At 36.2% G+C, this 20,591-nt stretch overlaps 2 long non-coding RNA genes across 2 annotated transcripts; both read right to left on the bottom strand.

Annotated features, from left to right (window-relative positions):
- Positions 1–868: 868 nt before the first annotated feature.
- LOC147515091 (uncharacterized) lies at positions 869–9,988 on the bottom strand. Its single transcript, XR_015209847.1, has 2 exons — positions 9,299–9,988; positions 869–1,326 (listed from the first exon to the last, which is right to left on the bottom strand). It is a non-coding gene; the product is annotated as an uncharacterized LOC147515091 (long non-coding RNA).
- LOC147515092 (uncharacterized) lies at positions 7,574–9,292 on the bottom strand. Its single transcript, XR_015209846.1, has 2 exons — positions 8,203–9,292; positions 7,574–7,842 (listed from the first exon to the last, which is right to left on the bottom strand). It is a non-coding gene; the product is annotated as an uncharacterized LOC147515092 (long non-coding RNA).
- Positions 9,989–20,591: the final 10,603 nt, after the last annotated feature.

Raw genomic sequence — 20,591 nt, 5'->3', positions numbered from 1 at the left:
ATCCCAGAGCAGGTCCACTACACACCACCTAGCCAAATCAAAACAAAAGAATGTTGATGGGCTTTTGTTTGATTATGGGCTGGGCTATACCCTATAACACTAAAATTTTCAATTATATAGCTTTTGGAGGTTGGACCCACTCTTTTAAGGGTGGAATTTGAGCCGAGGGCTCGGAGCTCGGCTTGGGCTTGGCTCGTTTAAGCTCGGCTCGAGCCATTTCATTCTTATATGAGCTAGAGCTCAGCTCAAATTAAAGTTCTCACGTAACAAATGAGTTTGATGAAGCTCGGCTCGTTTAGCTCAAATAGCATATTTATAGTGTAAAATAACCGAGGGCTCTCGTTTCGGCTTTGGGGGCTTGGCTCGTTTAAAAACCATTTCAGAGCTCATTTCGTTTAATATATGAGCCGAGCTCGAGCTCAATTTTAAAGCTCATTATATTAATGAGCGAGCTTGAGCAAGGTAAAGCTCGGCTTGTTTAGCTCGAATTCCACCCTTACACTCTTTTAGGGGGTATTCAGCATTTCAGCGTTTTGCCCCAATTTGGTTGTTTGTTCATTTTTGGCCTGAGTTCTGTTAGTTGACTCAGTCAACTTTTAACTTCAACCTTATTTTTAGGGTTGCACACTTGCACGTGAAAATCCATTGAAATTTTGTTTTAATACAATTTTGAGTAAGAAGTTTTTCAAATTTCGTATTTTTGTATTATAATAAAATTTCTTTTTTGAAAGTTGCAAGCCATGTGGCAAGTAAAGATGTAGTGTAACACATGGAGAATTGAATCAATGATTTTTGGCCTCTCGCATTTACATTATTTTTTAGTTTTTGGCCCCGTTTTCAACAATAATGTTAAGTTTTTGGTCCCTTATCCACAAATAAGACAGTTGAATATAACTTGGAAAAATTACAAACTTGTGGTGCATAAACGATCAAAGCTTGACTTCCGCTCATTCTTCCTTATTGTTTCTTTAATTTTGGAGCAATGGATGGAGCAATTCAATGAAAACTTATTACAGATGGAGTAATAGATTTGTTAGGAGCAAGAACCAAAGATCCAAAGGCTAGTTCACATTGGCCTTTGGATGGAAACTCTAAGATGTTACTTTGAGTTGCCTTACCTTCTCATGATATTCCATCAAAAGGTTTTGGTTCTAAGAATTCCAATCCGCAAAATGCCCTTTCATCAAAATAATAGCCAACATCATCATAACTTCTATCATGACAAAGTTCTAGCCAACTTGTGCTAACTCAAACTTGTAGCTTTGTCTTCATATTCCTCTATTGCTCTTTGTTTAAGTTTTGGTCTAACTCATCCTCCTATCCAATCTGCATCATTACATCAACACATGTAAGAAAATTACAAAGTGTATAAGTGAAAATAGTTTGTTATGATATTCATACCACTCACGAATCCTAGATCCCCATTATGTATTGGAAATGTGACCCCAACATAGGTAGCTCTTAACATCTCTAAGATGATAAAATGGACTGCAATAGTAATAAATTGATGTTATGATGGAATAATTATGCACACCTTTCCATACCTTCTCTTCTTGGTCTGACCACACATCACATGCATGAACACAAGGGTCTTCAACCTCCTTTATAAAATATAAGAACATAATACACATCAATAGTTTACAAGGATCTTCAATCTCTTCAATTATCTTCAACACAAGGACCTTCACTCCCAATATAATACACATCAATAGTTTACAGGGAACCTAGGAAAATTGTTAGTACATGCATGTGTATCCAAGGTTCTTTACTATGTAAATAGCTACGAGTGATTTTTTGCTCCCAGCGTTGGTTCCTCCAAGCGCTCCAAGGGATATATCAGCCATACACGTTTCATTTTTTCCATCCAAAAAAAGATGTTACAGCTGTATAAAATCTTCAAAATTTTGGATTTTACTTGTTTGTCCCTCATAATTAAAAAGGAAATAAAAAGGAAAAATATAAAGAAAAAAGGAAAGTGGAATAAACCAACGCGTGTGTTTCTTCTTATAATGGCAAAGATCTTCAACTTCTTACATAAAAACACGATGGAGAAAACAGAAAGAGTTGGAAATTGGAACAAAAAAAAAAACCGTCCCTCGAACCTCTTGAGTCTTCTTCACGTACTCTCTAAAAAAAGAAAAAAAAAAATACACACACACATTGCTCAGCTCTCTCGTTTATCCTTATACTCGATGGAAAATGATGGTGTTATGGATTATGCAGAAAGTAATGAGGAAGTGGGTGTGGACTTTCGAGAGTATAACAAATATTCAGATAATCAAATTCCTGTAGTTGGGATGTTATTGGATAGTGATATGGAGGCATATAATTTCTATAACAGATATGCAAAGAGGCTGCCGGATTTAGTGTTAGGAAGAACTTCGATGTATCGAAAATGCGGCTCGTGAAATAATGCGAAGAGATTTGACTTGCTCTTGGGAAGGGTTTTACAAACAGAAGACAACTCCAGTTAAAAAAAGAGATGAAAGGAGGAGTGGATGCAAGGCAATGATGATGATAAGATTGAACGATAATAAGAAGTATGTTGTGACTGAATTTGTGGAAGAGCACAATCATCCTCTTGTGGATCCAACTAATGCACACATGTTGCGGTCTCACCGTAGAATAGATCTTTCACAAAAAGACCTCATACAAAATATGAGCTCCTCAGGAATTGGAACCAACGATATTATGGGTTATTTGAGCACTGAGGCTGGTGGGGCGGAATATTTGAATTTTTTAGAATCAGATTTATATAATGTTATTTCAAGAACACGTCTTGAGTCTGTGAAAGAAGGTGATGCACAATGCCTATTAGATTACTTGTCAAAGAAGGAAGAAGCCAATAAGTTCTTTTTCTACAAGCTTAAAAGGGATGAGCATAATAGGCTTTGTAGAGTTTTTCATTCTTGATCTTGAAGTCAAGGTCGGACTACCATAATTTTGGAGATGTGATGTCTTCGATACAACGTTTAGGACAAATGGTTACAATATGATATGTGCACCACTGGTCGGAGTAAACCATCATGGGCAAACTGTTCTTTTCGGATGTGGTTTGCTTGCGGATGAAACAATACCATCTTTTGAATGGTTGTTCAAGACATTTCTAGAAGCAATGGGAGGAAAGCACCCAGAAACCATTTTTACAGATCAAGCGCCTGCAATTGGCAATGCTATTAGCACAGTGTTCCCTAACACCCACCATAGATTTTGTTTATGGCATATATATCTCAATGCGGCTAAGTGCTTAAAGTATGTCTTCGAAAAATACCCAACAGTTTTTGCAAATGATTTTAGAAGGTGTATATATAACCCTGAAACAGTTGATGAATTTGAAGAAAGTTGGAAAAAGTTACTTTCTGACTATGGCGTGCAAGCAAATGAATGGCTGAAGAATTTGTATAAGACGAAGACTAAATGGGCACAAGTTTATGGTCACGAGCATTTTTGTGCTGGTATGACAACTACGCAGAGAAGTGAGAGCATTAACAAATTTTTGAAGAAATTTTTCTCGGGAAATCTTATTCTTCGAGAATTTGTAAGTCAGTTTGACAAGGCTTTGAATAGGAGACGTTTGAAAGAAAGGTTAGCTGATACTAATAACAAGAAAACAAAACCTACTTTGTCTACTCTTTGGGTGGTTGAGCGTGAAGCATCGGAGAAGTACACAAGAAATATATTTAAGATCTTTCAGGAGCAATGCATCAAAAGTCTAGCTTTAAAGTTAGAACTACTTGGTGTTGATGGTGAGACAAGATCTTACTCAGTAAGGTTGGTTGGAAAAGCAAATACTAGGAAGCGGACAGTTACTTACACGGATTCTACACAACTAGTGAGCTGCAGTTGCAAAAAGTTTGAATTTCAGGGGATTTTGTGTAAACACATACTGAAATTATTCCTTGAGTTAGAGGTGTCTAGTCTCCCTTCAGTATATTATTTAAAGAGATGGACAATGGAAGCTGCAACCAATATTGTGTATGACTCTAACGGGGAAGTGATTCGAGATGACTTAGATCCCGAATTCTCACTACGGTTTAGTGAAATATCCCATTGTGCACAAACACTGGTTGGACAAGGAGCAAGGTCAAAGAGAAGAAGGGGTTTGCAATATTTGAAATGCTTCGCACAATTTCAACACTAGAGTTCTTTTCTGACAGTGAAGGAGATACACATGGAAGCTCACATAATGTTGCAAAGCAGATTGAGGAAAACTTTACTAGAAGCCAATCAGGTGACATTCCACCCTTAAGGAATCCAGTACGCAAGAAACGTTTTGGTCCCAAGGCTCGAATTAAAGGCGTGTTGGAAACGAAATCGAAGAAGAGTAAAAGAACCGGGAAAGGTTTGTCTTAATATTATTTACATTTGGTTAATGATGTGATATTTTAATTAATTAACAATTTAGTGGCCTTATCATCTCTTTATTTTATGACAACAAGGTGACAAGAATACTGTTCAAGCTACAAGTGACGAGGAAAATAGACATTTTAACACTGCTGAAGAAGTTGCTCTTCAATCCACTCAAGTATGGTTTCCTAGGCTTCATGTTAATGATACAGAGAAAGGAGGACCAAGGGCACCTCCAAGGAACAAAATGGCTCTATATGAACAGCTTAGTATCCCCGCTCAGAGGTCAGCCTCGACATTGCCTACAGGGCGCAACACTGCCCCCGGCCCTTTACCTCCTGTGGCATCGTTGAGCCAGGTGAGTATTTGAGAAGTTAAATGGTTTATTTGTCTGAAAGTCATCATGTCATTTGGTTTGTCATTTTATTGTTTGCTGGTGGGTTTACTTGTGAAGTTTAGTTTGAATTAACATTCTCTTTTACAAAAGAAATCAGTAGCTTTGTTTTTTTTGTTGGTTCTCTATGAATTAATCTACTTGGTTTTCCGTATGACGTTTTATGCCTTGATTGGATCTTATTGTGGTTCTTTTAGTCAGAAAGTAAAAAAGATAAAATATGAACACTGATATAACATCCATAAATTACCCTTTCAAACAGTGAAACACTTCACCGTGATCAGTTCCTTGGTCATCCTGATCATGGCACAAAAGGCTATAACCAGTAATTCAAATAGTTTTGTATATGGAAACAACCACGGAGTCATTGTTTGAACAGCAAATACAACTTGATATCAAAACATCACAACATTTACCAAATGAATACACACATGTTACCGTATTTTTGTGTTTGCTAGAGTTTGATTTGTCATCGAGTGCAATTTAAACAGATGTAAAGAAGAAACTGTATGAAAGTAGGTACAGGAACTGTGATCAGGAGGTGTTTTTATGGGTTTAGAAAGTATAGAGCATAGTACAAATAGTTTATGTGCTGCATTGTGATAGTAAGTAGTAACCCATGTGTTTTTACAAAAAAAAAAAATCTCTTTTATTCTATGGACTCTGACAGTCTGACTTGTGATGTTAAACTAAATAGCCATGCACTGCTTGGTTTTCTTTCACGTAGATAATGCAAGCGATCAATTTTCATTTACAAAGTGGTTATGTGTACATTCTTATTTGTCTTGCTAAAGCGTATTTGTGAATTGTGATAGGGAATTAGTGCTCTAGAAAATGGAGTCGGCTCTGTAAATCGCTTTGCAACTACTTCTACATTCAGTTTTCAACAACTATTGCAACAGGTGATTCAATTCCATAACTTAATTTATACACTCTTTTTTGTACCAAATGAAATTATACTAAAGTTTGAATGGCACAAAGCAGGTTTCCATGAACCATGGAGGACAACCACAATCAAAGCGACTTTAATTCCATGATCAATGATATTTGAGTTTAGACAGGTACCATCTAAAATAACTATAATCTAGTTAGAGTCATGCTATTAGTATGTCAAAAACTAGTACTACAGCTTTAGATACTTCAATTTTTTCGGTCACAAGTTTATCATATCATAGAATCATAATAATTATAAACAAAATGTACACTTTATGCAGGGATTACCACGTAGAAGGCTTGATTTCAGCAAAAATGACGACATGGAAAGGGAAGCAACAAAAAAAATTAAGGTGAAGAGAAGTAGAAAAAAAAAAAATACTAGGCGGAAATAATTCTAAAAATGAAGACCTCAAGCATAAGTGGGAAAATGTTTTGGGTGACTTTAATCCTTTGATTTGTGATATGATTGAGTCATTGGGCGCAGGTAACTCGGATGGGCATTGTGGTTATAGATCCATAGCTACTTTGTTAGGATATGAGATGATTTAGCATGGAAGACCATAAGGGGCTTATGTTGAAAGAGCTGATGCAATATGCGGATTACTATTCAAAGTTGTGCGGTCATGGCGTGTTTGAAAACCACAAAAGAAACTTAGAGTGTACCAAGTCTTTTACAATGAATGAAAAAGAATGGCTTGATCTACCGGACATGGGTTCCTTAGTCGCAAGTGCTTTTAATGTTGCTTTTGTCACTATAGCACCACCAAAATTATGTGTTACGTACTTCCCACCGAGGACAGTCCGTAAGAATTGTTTTGGATAATCGTCATTTGCCACATAAACAAAGGAACACATTTTGTGCCGGTTGTGCTAAAAGATATTGCTCCTCTACCTCCGGTTTGGCGAGGTTGGCAGCTTGTTAGATTGCCGAAGCGGCAATGTGGAAATCATTACGCAAGAAAAATTGGGCAGTGGGATGGATCGGTTCCGACCAATATGCAAAAGCTACAAAGACGTTTATCTAGAGTAGTGCATCATTGTTGGAAAAAGAAAAATAAAATAGTACTTGTTTTTATATTTGATTTATGTAGGAAGTCTTGATTTGTAGTTAAATGAGAAAACTTACATACATTTTGTTTTTATTTGTCGTTTGTATAAAATTCAGTGAACATGTAAAGGGAGTGTTTTCACTCTAACTTGTGTTCTTAAATTATTACAATTCAAAGACAGATTCAAAGAAGAGGGGTTGCTTCAGTATTTGGGATTTCAAGTGCAGCATTCTATCTATTCGGTATGGCTTTACCATTTCCTCTCAATTTTGGTGTCTGAGGAATTAGTCAAACAGACATTACCAGAGAACATGTTTCTTGATGTGCATGATCAAAAACATAATGCATAGAAGTTGACAACTCCCTGCCTATCTATTCCTATGGCCATGGTAACTAGCTGACTGCAAACTTGGACTTCTGGACCTTGGATCCAAAGAGAGGGCTACACCCCCGCCATAATTACGTTAAAAACTCTCATTCAGTCGCTCTTCTTTTTCAACTGAATCAACACTGCAGGCAGTGGATCATAAATCTCTCTGAAGCTGATAAACCTACCACTTCATTTCCTCAAAATCAGTATTTGATTTTTTGGAGGATGAAGAAAAATCCTCTCCCACCCCAATGTGCCAACTGCCTTAACCAAACAGAGTGTTGTGAGTGACGACAGTGTAGGAATTATTTCACAACTACGGTACAACTTACAGTAGCATCTACAAGCGCAGGTATCATCTTGAAATATATATACACAAATACAATCCTACATAGGGCATACAGACAAGTATCTAAATATCTCTTTAAGTCATCAAATAATAATTTAGACTCAGATGTCGCCCAATGAGGATGGAAATTAAGTAAAGCTGGTTAACATTGCAGAAGTAGAAAGCAGTTGACACACTTCATTAGTTCATTCTAACATGTAGATTCAGGTATCCCAAGTGTTAAGACAAACATCGATTAAAAACTATTAGGTTCACCAAAAATAATACCAAAAGGGTTCTAAGTTCTAAATTACTCTCCCTACAGAAGACCTTCAAATGCTAAACAGCATCTCTACTGCTGCTGAACTTCGACCTTCTTCTTCTGCCAAAGTCGATCAAGTGCACTGTCAGCATCACCCTGTCGTCATTCAAAAAAGAAATAGATAAAGCAACAAATTGACGGAAAAAACAAAGCCCAGGGTAATTAATATAGAAAAATAATATCTGAGAAGATGATCAACTCCCATAAAAACTAAATATCATATCAAATATGCTAACTCATTAGACCCATGGACCCCAAGTCCTCAACCACCATCACTAGCACAATTAGAAACAGTATGCAAAATTATAAACAAAATTGTAATCTTCTACTCACACCCAGAGGACCAACAACTGCGGTTAGCACGTTTAGGTATACTGTAGTTTCAGTATATTGACTATATTTTTTCTTTTTTCGCTTTAACCTACGTGGCTCAAGGATGAAGACAAGGAAACTTACTGAAATCTTATCCTCAAGTACTATATCATGTTTGGCTTCATTTGACCAGCTTCAATAACAAAGGAAATAAATTAGCTAGTATGAATCAAAGGTCTGGTGATTTTCAAGCATTGAATGAGGTGCCTAACAACATCAGATCTTTGTTACTGTTGGATAATTGTGGATTAGGGAACCTACGCATCTAGTCACTAGATAAGTGTGGTTGTTAATTAATTGAAAAGAGTAACTGGTTTTTGCAGTAAGAAGTTGAAGAAACTGCCGTATAAGAAGGAACACACGTTGGTTTATTCCACTTTCTTTTTTTCTTTATATTTTTCCTTTTTATTTCCTTTTTAATTATGAGGGACAAACAAGTAAAATCCAAAATTTTGAAGATTTTATACAGCTGTAACATCTTTTTTTGGATGGAAAAAATGAAACGTGTATGGCTGATATATCCCTTGGAGCGCTTGGAGGAACCAACGCTGGGAGCAAAAAATCACTCAATAGCTACAACACTTTATGGTTTAAGAGCATTCTATTGAGTATTGTAGACACAAAAAACTTTCCATCCTATCATATATAAGGAGTAATTTAAATTTTTCGCAACGTAAGAAACCATAGTGAAAAAGAAAATCAAATATTAATTTGGGAAATCAAAACATTGATTGAGCAGGGAATTATCGTCAACTAATTCTTCAATTGCCCAACTCGAATCTTATACAAAGATATAGAGACAAAATTGCACACACAATCAGTATTCTTAAATTTTGCTAAATTAACTTTTAAATATTATGATAGCCGGTTGCGTTATATATCCTCTTTAAAATTTGTAGAACTTGCATCTCCTAGATCATACAGATAGTTAATTACAACTATCTTTGACATTGATGTCAAGCTTTGTTCTCTGCTCAGTACGTTTTATGAATTTAAACTTCTTAATTAACTTTAGAAATCAATTTAAAATCCTTGTGATTTCATCATCAATATCTACAACAGATTGCCACCAGTAACATATATATGTATCTTTGGTGGAAGAGTGCACCTACTTTATTGAAACTACTAAAATAAGTTACTCTTGTATAAGAATATTAATGGCACTAATAAATGGAATTACCTCGTCAAGCAAAACTGAGAATGGTGAAGGTCGGGAACCGTGAGTTTTCTCCATCCTATTATATATGTTTGCTTGATCGCAGACTGGTGCCCCAGTGAATCCAACACGCATTCTTTCACTCAAACCAACAAATCAATCATTTATTTACTAAAATTCCTTTTAAAAAAACCTCGAAATTGGTAGATTGAAGAAGAATATCGAGTGTATTGATTTTGATGCAGTCGTCAACGGTAAAAAAAAATATCAAGTTAGAAGAATATTAAAAATATTCAACATAAACACAAGAGAAGATACTTGCTGCTGAACAATGTCAAATTGAAGTTGTTTGAAGTATTAATTTTTTTTTTCTTTTTTAGGAAGATTCCAACTTTAAGCAATATGTTTTCTTTCTAAACATATTGTTGCTCAAGTATTGTTTTGTAGTTTTTTTCTTCTTCGAGTTTGAGGCTTTGAAATGATTTGGGGTTTGGGGTTTTTCCTTACGAAGAACAAAATATAGATTGGGTTTCTGATTTTTTTAGTTGTAGCGAACTATGGAAATTGAGCGTGTATTTTGTTTCTCTTTTTCCAAAATATGTGAAAAAAGACAAAAATGTTTTTATTATAAATTGCCCCTAAACACACCAATAAGTTTAACTTAGTAATCAAACAATTAATTAATTTTCAAGTAGGTGCTTTTTAAAAAAAATAGCTGATGTGGCTCACTGTGGGCATATTGGGAGAAGAAATATTGATATAGGTAAGATATGCTATCAGCAGTTCAACAATCCTACATGATATCCAAGTGCTTGATCTACATTCTCGAGAGCCACTATATGCCAACTCGTGAAGACACCCGACTACCCGAGACATGAAAATTATGTAGACAATAAGGAGCTTATTGTTCCACCGGCCATCACAGACACCTAAACAGTAATTCAAGTGACTTTTTATTAGAGGGGCAAATTGTGCAACTTTTGATGGTTGTCAATATGGAAACCCTAGGTCAGGTTGGTCTCAGATTTATAGTCCTTTCACTTGTGATGTTGATTTCCAATATTATGTTGCACAAGTGTCATGGCTATAGTCTTGCCTGACCTTTTTTTAGGATGGATACATATAATTAAGTCCCTTTTGAGTTGTTCAAGCATCCTCATACATTATTATTATTATTATTAGAGCGATACGAAAGTTAAAAGAAAAATGATAGAAATTGAAATAAAAGATATAACTTTAATTTACTTATAATAATATTCTATTGGAATACATGTGACGTGGTTACTATCATGATGACCACCATGTCTAAGTATTTGTATTAGCAAACGCTCAATGGAACAACTTTTTTCTTCTTGAGTTGGACTGAAGGTGTTCTTAATTGTAAGACAATGGTACGTGTTCATAGAGCTACAGTCCGGGAGAAAAAAGGACAGCACTCTTGATACTATTTATAATAATTTCACAACATCATTGAGGGGATTGTTTATAAGAAAGGTTGTGGCATGGATTTTTCATGCTAGTAATAGAGATTCCTTTCACGTTGGTACAACTTGAAGTTTCAGGACCATCAGGCAATTCAAAATATACTTAAGATCGATGTTGGTAAGTACTACGTTCTCACACGACATACTTGACTTGCACACCAAAGTTACTTTGGACTTTGTAGTTGCAGAGCCTTTGATATTCTTGAAAAGAACATCACTTATCTTTACTTGTGAGGGCTGTAAATGAGAAAAAAGTAATTATATGTGGCAATTATAACTCCATTTTTTCATAAATTAGACATCCAAATAGATTATATATATATGCAAATTAATTAAAGAAGATTTACCTTAATTTCACAACCCTTCCCTGGGCAATACTCTTGATCAATGATAATAGGATTTTTGACGTTGGTCATGATGATGTCTTCAAACTTGAGATTACTAGCCTTGCTAGGGGGTGATCCCGGCCAACTCTTGACTCTAACACCATTATCAATGCCTATTAACGTACAATTCTTTACATAAACCCCATTGACGTCCTGCTCACTTGGATACTTGCCCAAACTTCCTACACTGTAATTGTACCAAATATAAATATTTTCTATTTAAAATCTTCATAGTATTTTAGCAAATGCAGTTATGTGATTATTTTTGAATAAGTCGTATATGAACATTACCTGATACCATGTCCTAGTCCACAAGTTATTTTGGATATAGAAATATTGTTGCTACTTGGTCCAATGGAGATGCAATCATCACCAACACCAATTGTTGAAGAAGTTATATTGATTTTTGTAGACTGGCTTCTGTGAATGCCATGAGTATTTAGATTTTTATTTGGGGCAGTGATGTTCATATCTTGGAGAAGGATGTCGCTACTCAATAATAAGCTCATATGGAACCCCTTACTATTTACTAATGCAATATTGTTGATCGTGCCTCCTGAAGCATTAACGATTTTCAGAGACCGCAAATCACATATGGTTAATAAGCAAAGTTTCTTAGATTAAATAAGTTTAAAATTAGTATATAAAGATGATATTAGCATAACAATATAACTAAAAGTGGGGAGTACCACACCATTCTGCGGAGTACTATTTCTTTGATATACGATCTTTTAATATTTTTTATATTTACTTTTATTTTATGTCATTTCACGGATAATCATTGCACAGTAATTTGTCACTTTATCATTTTACCACGTTTGTCTATTATTATTTGATGATGAAAATCAGCTGTCATTGAGTGTGGTAAGATATTATGGAATGAGTGTTCCAACAATCCTGAGGTTTCAGTGTAATGATGACAGATACGAATGGCACTTAATTACAATAGGGTAATTTTTGCAATGTCCTCCAGAATTACGACAACCATCACGCGCATAGGAAGCTTCTCCCAGCTTCTCCCTGGCCATATCCCATCCAACATTCCAGTACCAGGTCCAGTGATATTAATAGAAGACAAGTCTCTAAATTCAAGCCAAATTGGCTCCTTGAAGGCACTCAGATATGGAGGAGCCTTCAATGTTCCTATGATTTCAACATTTGGATACTTGTTTCAAGCTCCCCCCCACTCTAGGAACAATAAAGGTGAAATCCCCAACATGTTTGCATGCGTCAGTCCAGGCAGCTTGAAACGTACGCCTGCAAATGAAATTAATATAGCTTGTGTTTTAGTGATTGAAGTTTTGAATTGTATGTATGTCTTGCCGTTAAACACGTCATGATTAAACTTTATTAACGTGGAAAGTTTTCAGATAACGATGTGTGATGGGATTTAGCACACATTGTTAGGTTTGGTAATATCTATGTGAATACACTTTGAGGATCCAATAGCAACCTTGTGTCCTTGTAAGAGGATGCATTATATATTATCCCAAGTAGATAGCATACTGCTACTTAAAATGACCCTAAAAACTCACCGATTTACTATCGGTCTTCGCATTACTAGCGAACATCCTCCTGTAGGAATTGGAGTTGTGGTTGGTTATGAATCAACCTTTGGAGCTAGAGTCATGGTTGGTGAATAAACCTTTGGGGTTGGAGTCGTGGTTGGGGTTTCAACTTTTGGTGCAGGAGATGGATTAGACCTTGCATTTGCCAAAGCGAATTCTAACCAGAAAATAAGCAAACTTCATAAGCATTACTGCATCCTACCTATATTAATGTCCGTTCTCCCAAGATATGGGATGCTCATAGTGAGCCACGTAAGTAAATTGTTTAAAATAGTTCCTACTCGAAAAATAAGCAAACTTCATAAGCATTACTACATCCTACCTATATTAATGTTCTATTATCAAATTTAATGTAAGTCAAATTTGTCTTTTCATGTGTTTTAGAAAAAAGAAAACAAAATACACACCCAGTTTTAATAGTTTAGCTACAAAAAAAAGAATCGGAAACCCAATCTATATTTTTTCATTCTTCATGAGGAAAAACCCCGAACCCCAAAACTCTTCTTTACTTTATTACTAGCCACGCAGCTCGAAATCTCTTCCCAACAAAATCAGTTTGGATTGCAAAGAAAAGCAACAGGTTTCCTTCTTTTTCTTAAATCTAAACCTCTTTTCTTATGTTGTCATTAGAGTTTGGAATGGAGATTCTTTCTTTTGTTGGGTATTTGCAGAAAGAAGGTGAGAAGAAAAGTGGATTAATTGGAATATATTTTTTACAATTGCAATATTTTCATGGATTAATACCCTCTCAAAGATGAGGCGTCATCTTCTAGGCCGTAGTTATTTTTTTCATGATATTATTGTTTGTTTGGAACTGATTAGGGCGTTGGTAGTAGGAAGCCAATTCGTCTCTCCGATGAACCAGGTCTATATGTGTTAGGTTTATATAAACACAAAAACAAAGAGATAAAAAAAAATGATTTAAATAAATAATTTTTAATACATTGTTATTGTTTGCTTTGAATTAAAATGGGTTCTACGTATTTGTTGCAATGTCTCATTGAGTCATAAAGTGAGGTTAGTGGATCTGATATTCTCTTAGTTGTTCCCCTAGATTCAAATGTGTTATCCTCTTCTTCAAGTTGTGATGAATATTTGTGGTTGACAAAAGAATTTTTTAGTTTTTGGGCTATGTACTACTCATCTAGCAATGGAGTATGTCACCCGTGAATGGAGTATGATTTTGCTCCTTCCGGCATCACATTAATTTTCTATACACCAATTGAACCAATACGCTACAATTGATCCTAATGAATGGTAAGTTTGATGTACATATATCATGTTGTAGAGTAGAGACTATTTAGAAACTGAAGTTATAATACCCTCATACAATTGGGAAAAAAGCAGTTTTGACCCTTGAACTTGGCCAAGATTATTAGAGGAGACCCTGAAGTTCACTTTAGGCAAATTAAACCTTGAACTTGAAGAACACAAACAGCTCCGTTTGGGACACAAAATTCCAGTACCTGAAAGAGGATGTGGCAACTTCTTTTCATGCGTGGAATTTCATTTTCATGACTTGTAATCCAATCAAATTTGACCTGGTGGTAAGTGGGTAAGCACTAAAGTGTTATTTTAACCCACATCAGCATCAATCAAAGCACTTACTCCGCACCTAGATTAAACTTGAAATATCAACAATATTTGATTGGTCCACTTAAGCAATTATTCCCCTTCAAAGTATGGACGGTTAAGATTAAATCAAGATGTCAATATTTATTGTCAGATAAACAAGAATCCAAAGGCTACATTTTTTTTGCTTTCCATATAAAGACGTGTACTATTCATCTTCTTCCCCAACCCCCTCAACCCATCACTAAGCTTAAATTCTCCTGAACAAAATTTGATAAAACAGATTGACGTTCGAATTGAACAATAATATGACCTTAAACCTATCCAAAACTAAGAAGATAAAACAGATAAACTTGATCAGAGAAATGCTTAAATAAATACATCTCCTTAGTATCAAGCAATAAAGTCACTATTAAACCACCAGACACCAGTTTCATCTCTATCTAATTGCTCAATAACAAACACCAAATTACTGAATGACATTCCTCAATCACAAATGTCATTGCATAAACCCATTCGATCCACATCGTCATCGCTATGAATAATTGTTGCTTGATAACAATAATTAATCCGAACTAGCTATTATTGGGCTAAAATTGTCGTTCGATGAGTAATATGTTTACAAGAACTGAGAAATAAGAAAGACCGAAAATAACAATTGGGTTATTTAAAATTAAATGCAGGATAATGAATGTTCTATAATTTAATAAGGAAAAAGGGAATGCAATTGAAGAGAATTTGGTTGTGGTGTAATTCCATGATTTAATTTGAAGAATAATGAGTCTGGCTTTGAGGTTTAATTGAGCCAGAATAGGTGATCAATGTGGGATGGTATTCAACTGGTGTAGTATTGTACTCATACTGGGAGTAGAATTGAAGAAACTTAATTTGATTAGCATAGGAATTAGGGTTCACTGGTAATGGGAAGATCTTGCAACTCTTAACCATCCCATCTTGGCTTCCCTCTGTTTGAGTTCAAATTAAAAATTAAAAGTTAATTTGAGGTTAGTTGGAGAAAAAGCTCTGTTCTTTCTCTTCTCTTTATTTATTTTTGTTTAAATTTTATTTTCTAATTGATAAGAGCCCAAAACTGTAGTTTTAACCCCTTAACAATAATACTTTTAGACCAATTATGTGAGTAATAAATAAGAGTTAATGTTGATTACATGTTTTTATGTATTTCAGGCATTGGAATCGATTATGTGCAGAAATGTGTCACTTTTGCGAGATAAAGGAGCAAGAGTTAGTTACTAAGAAGTTCTGTGATTAAAGGCCAAGATTCAAGGAGAAAAAGCCTTTTTAAACCCCGGTTAAAGCTGAAAAGTCAAAATCAACGCAGGCAAAAACAGCGCACAAAAGTCAGCAAAACTTCCGAAGACTGTATCTTTGGACTCAGACCTCGGAATTGGGCCTACCTTATGTCAAAACGACCGTCGTGGAAAGATCTTTCTAATGGTCCAAACCTTGACCCAATCAGAGAAGTATAAGTGGACGAAAAGTCTATTGAAGTCAAATCTAACTGAAAAGGTCTCTGTGGACTGAAACATTTGGGTTTTGGGCTCGATTTTCCGGCCCAAAACATGGCTCCAGGCCCATGCACGAAATTGGGGATCTCTTTCTCTTCTTGAGGGGAGGAAAAAGGTAGACTCATTAACTAGACCTAGATTAGAAAATAAATTAGCTTAAACTCCATTAATTAGTTTTATTACCTTATTTTTAATTCAGTTTTGAATCAGTATTGTTATTTATTCATTAGATCAATAAAGTTAGTTAGTTATTCATAAATCTAGTTTCATTCCAATCTAATCATTTTAGTTCAATTCATAGATTTAGTTATCAATCTTTACTAGTTCAATTCAATCTTGCATGATTAGATTTCCCTTTTAATTCAAATAAGTAAAATTATAATCTTTATATCATGTCTTGTTTTAATTCCTATAGAAATGATAGTTTTATGAATCAAGGCTAAACCTCCATTAGAGGGGTTTGAGGAAGCCTTGATGAAAACTTGATTGTGTAGTGTAAAAATAGTTGTAAGATTCTATTCCACTCTAGAAGGTAGTTGATTCGCCATGAGAATGGGTTGAACTTCCTCACATGCTAGTCATTATTTGGTAGAGATTGCCATGAATGATTAGGGATTAGAACAACCAATTCTTATCATAAGAACGGAAGAATTAGATTACAACAATCTATGCTAGTTTATTAAGTTGAATTCAATGTGGAATCAAATTACCCTAATTCTTTATCTAGATTCGAACCTTAGTATTTGAATTGCCATCGCAGTATAATTTCCATCATTACTCTCATTAACTTTGATAGACTGATGAAAAATGTATCTTCAGTTGGCTCTTTTCGACCCATAGCTTGCTGTAACATAATATATAAATGTGTGTCGAAAGTTATAACCAACAGAATGAAGACTTGCATCTCTGGGCTAATCTCAAGTTCCCAATCAGCCTTTATATTGGGGAGGTCTATTCAAGACAATCTTCTCTTAGCTCATGAGCTATTAAGGGGGTATTCGAGAAAGCATGGCTAGAAGAGATGTGCAATCAAGCTTGATATTAAAAAGGCGTACGATTCTGTTTCTTGGCAAGCTCTTGAAGCCATCTTGTGCCGATTCAAGTTTCCTAACTTATTCATAGAATGGGTAAAAATGTGCTATGCTACTCCTACATATTTAGTTATGGTGAATGGGATGCCGGAAGGCTATTTTGAAGGAAATGGAGGTTTGCGGCAGGGTGATCCAGTATCTCCGTATTTGTTTGTACTTGTCATAGAGATCTTGAGTTCACTTCTCCACCTAGATTTGCAGATGAACAGAATTAGTGCTCATTCAAAGTGTAGGAAGTTAGCAATATCACACTTCTGTTTTGCGGATGATGTGCTTCTTTTCTGTAAAGGCAATATTGAATCTATGAAGGCCATAAGGGATACTCAAAATTTTTCTCGATGCTGTGAGGGCTTCATTTCAGCAATGATAAGACTACACTTCTCACAGGAAGCATGAATGAAGCAGAAAGACTAGAGTTGGCAGCAATTATGAATATCTCAGTGGTTGCTCCACCCATCACCTACTTAGGTCTCCCCCTCACCGCAACGAGACTTGGCATAAGAGAATGTTTGCCGCTAATAGAGAAGATCTCGGCTAGAATATCTAACTGGAAGAATAAGGATCTCAACAGAGTCGGAAGAGTGCAATTGGTGAAATCAGTCCTATCATCTTTTCAAACCTATTGGGCTCAAATTTTTGTTCTTCCTAAGAATGTGATAGACAAGGTGGCAAAGTTATGCAACAGATTTATATGGGCAGGGCCAAGCATGGAAAAGAAGATGCATCATGCGAGTAGTACGACCCTCAGACTAGATAAAGAACATGGAGGGATTGGCCTTGTTGACCCTAGAGTTTGGAATAAAGCAGCATACTGTGGCCTGGTTTTTAAACTTGCACAGAAATCAGACTGTCTATGGGTTAAATGGTCATGGCAACTTCACATCAAGCAAAAACATTTTTGGACCATGAAAGCTCCAAGGGACTGTTCATGGGTGTGGAGAGGTATAATGAAACAAAGAGAGATATCATGGAAGTTCATTAGATATTGTATTGCAAATGGAGATGGTACCAGCTTTTGGCATGACCCATGGTGTTCAGGCCCACTTATTCTCAATAGTCAAGCCATAGCTCTACTAGCAAATGCAGTCCCAGAAGATGCAAAGGTGTCAGAAGTGATAGCTGATGGTGGCTGGTCAAGGATAATCACTGATCTACGGGAGTGCGAGGTAAAGGAATGGATTATGAACACGGAGATTAATGCCTACATCACAGAAGACCAGGTCACATGGACACCTAACAGCTCAGGAGAATTCTCTACATCATCAGCATATTCTATCCTAAAGAATGTGAGGAGTAAAGTCAAATGGTTCAAGATAGTATGGGGGAAGTACTCAGTCCCAAAGCATTCATTCACAGTTTGGCAATTGTCCTCCGGAGCCCTCCCAACACAGAATTGACTGATGGCGAAGAAGGTTATAAGCACTACAAAATGTTGTTTGTGTGGGGAAACCATAAAGAAAGTTCGGGCCATCTGTTTTTTTTATTGTTCCTACTCTAAGTTAGTCTAGGAAGAGTTCAAGAGGGCTATGGGACTACCATTCACAGTAAGAGCATCCCATGATGAATAGTACTACTTAATGCGATTAAGTAGAACGAATACCATGGTGTCAGAAGTGATTAGAGCTTTTATTTGCGTAGCAATTCAAGCCATTTGGACTGAGCGAAATTGGAGGTTGAAGAAAAACCGATTTAGAGCAGCTGATGAGGTAAGTCAAAAGGTCCTAAATAGTATGAAGATTTACATGGGGAAAACACTGGAATCAGTCCAGGAAGATGTGGGAACCAGATTGTTGTTGGCAAAGTTGGGAATTCGGGTAAGAGCCATACACAAAGAGGAAAGATGGGTTAAATGGGAAAAACCAGAGGTGGGTACAGTAGTCCTTAACACTGATGGGTCGGTGCAAGAGGGGGTGTCAAGCTATGGAGGAGTCTTGAGGGATAGCTATGGGGAAGTGATAATGGCGTACAATGGTAGTTCTAAGAGGTTATCGGTGATCTATCAGGAGCTTCTCGTGGTTCTAAAAGGGTTGGAAGGTGCGGTACAGCTGAACATTAAATGACTTCAAGTGCAATCAGACTCTATGCAGGGGGTACAAATCTTAACTAAAAAGGGAAAGCCACTGTGGTACTGTAGGAACCTAGTAGCACAAATTCAAGCTGTGAGTTTGAAGTTTGATCAATTATCCTTTGTCCATGTCTTCCAGGAGGGTAACCAAGTAGCTGATTACCTATCGAAATTAAATAGAGAAGAGTGTAATGGTTTTTTTTTCTTTTTATTCCCCCTATGGATAAAAAAATGCATATATTGATCATGAGGGATAAGGAAGGAATATTCTACTTGAGAACCTAAATAAATAAAGTTTGGGGGCTGAACCCCTAGTTATTTCAAAAAAAAAACTTTGATAGACTGATAATCGTAGTAAACGCTAATTCTAAAGAACTAGGAGTGGAACGAATTCTCTACTCTAAATATATATAACGATAACGAGAGTATAAAAACTTTGATAACTTTAAGCAAGAATATAGTTTTAGTTTTACTTGCGTTTGAGTTTCGTAGCTTATTCGTAGGTAAAAACTATTATTTTAATTTTATCAAATGGCGCTGCTGCCATCTTAGTTCCCTTTAGAATTGTTTTCTTTACTATTGTTAGTCTTCCCAAAGTGCCATTAAACCCACCCACCCTTGTTTGTTTCTAACAGTGATTGTTTGGTTTAGAAACTAAAAAAAAATTCAAAGAACAAGCCTGAGCACACCCCGCGCCCATACAAGGCTAACTTCGAGCGCCCCTAGCACTGAAGCACCTGGAACTCAAATTGGACTTGAGCACGACCCGCGCCCTACCAAGGCAAAGTTTGAGCCCCCCGCGCTGAAGCGCCTGGAACTCGAGTTGGACCTAAGCGCGACCCGCTCCCTACCAAGGCTAATTCGGAGCACGACCCGTGCCCTCTTCTGGAAAAGCCCGATTTTTACTGGTTAGTTCAAACTTCCATTACTTCAAGTTATTCAGTGTTTCTAACTTGTTACACACACTGAGCTCGCGTATACAAAACGCAATTCATAAGCGAAGCAAGGAGGCATTTATGTACTTCTTTCTTCCACTCCTCGTGTCTCATGTTAGAGGTTTATACTAGCATATCAGGATTGTTTTGAGTGTTGTTGTGTTTAGTTAAGATTGGTCTTAGCCTTGCATGAGATTAAGGTCAAGTAGAAGCAAATGCCTAACGAAATCAACCGACAACATCAACAAACACGCCTTTCTAGTATACCACTCACTACATCTCTAGCTAATATACCACGCACTCCACCTGATATAATGGTTGAAGAAAGAGAGTCTCCTCTCTCTGACCTTTACAAAGCCTTAAATAATAGCCCAAAATCTTGCATCGTTCTTGCAGACCCAGTGGGGGATTTTCGAATCCCCCCAAATATATTTAATTTGTTACCCATTTTTCATGGGTTAAACCATGAAAAAAATTATCAGCACATGCGTAGGATTGAACAAGTCCTTACTACATTTCACCATCCTACGATTGGTGCTGGACAAATTAAATTAAGGGTGTTTCCTTTCAATTTAGCCGATAAGAGGACATCTTGGTTAACTTCCCAAGCGCCTAATTCTGTGGACTCATAGGCCAAACTTGTTCAACTATTTATGGAACATTTTTACCCACCACTGAAGACAGATGAAA

The sequence above is a fragment of the Coptis chinensis genome, chromosome 2, assembly GCF_015680905.1.
Source record: "Coptis chinensis isolate HL-2020 chromosome 2, ASM1568090v1, whole genome shotgun sequence".
NCBI lineage: Eukaryota > Viridiplantae > Streptophyta > Magnoliopsida > Ranunculales > Ranunculaceae > Coptis > Coptis chinensis.
The sequence above is the reverse complement of the archived record's forward strand: the minus strand, read 5'-3'. Positions and strand labels throughout refer to the sequence as shown.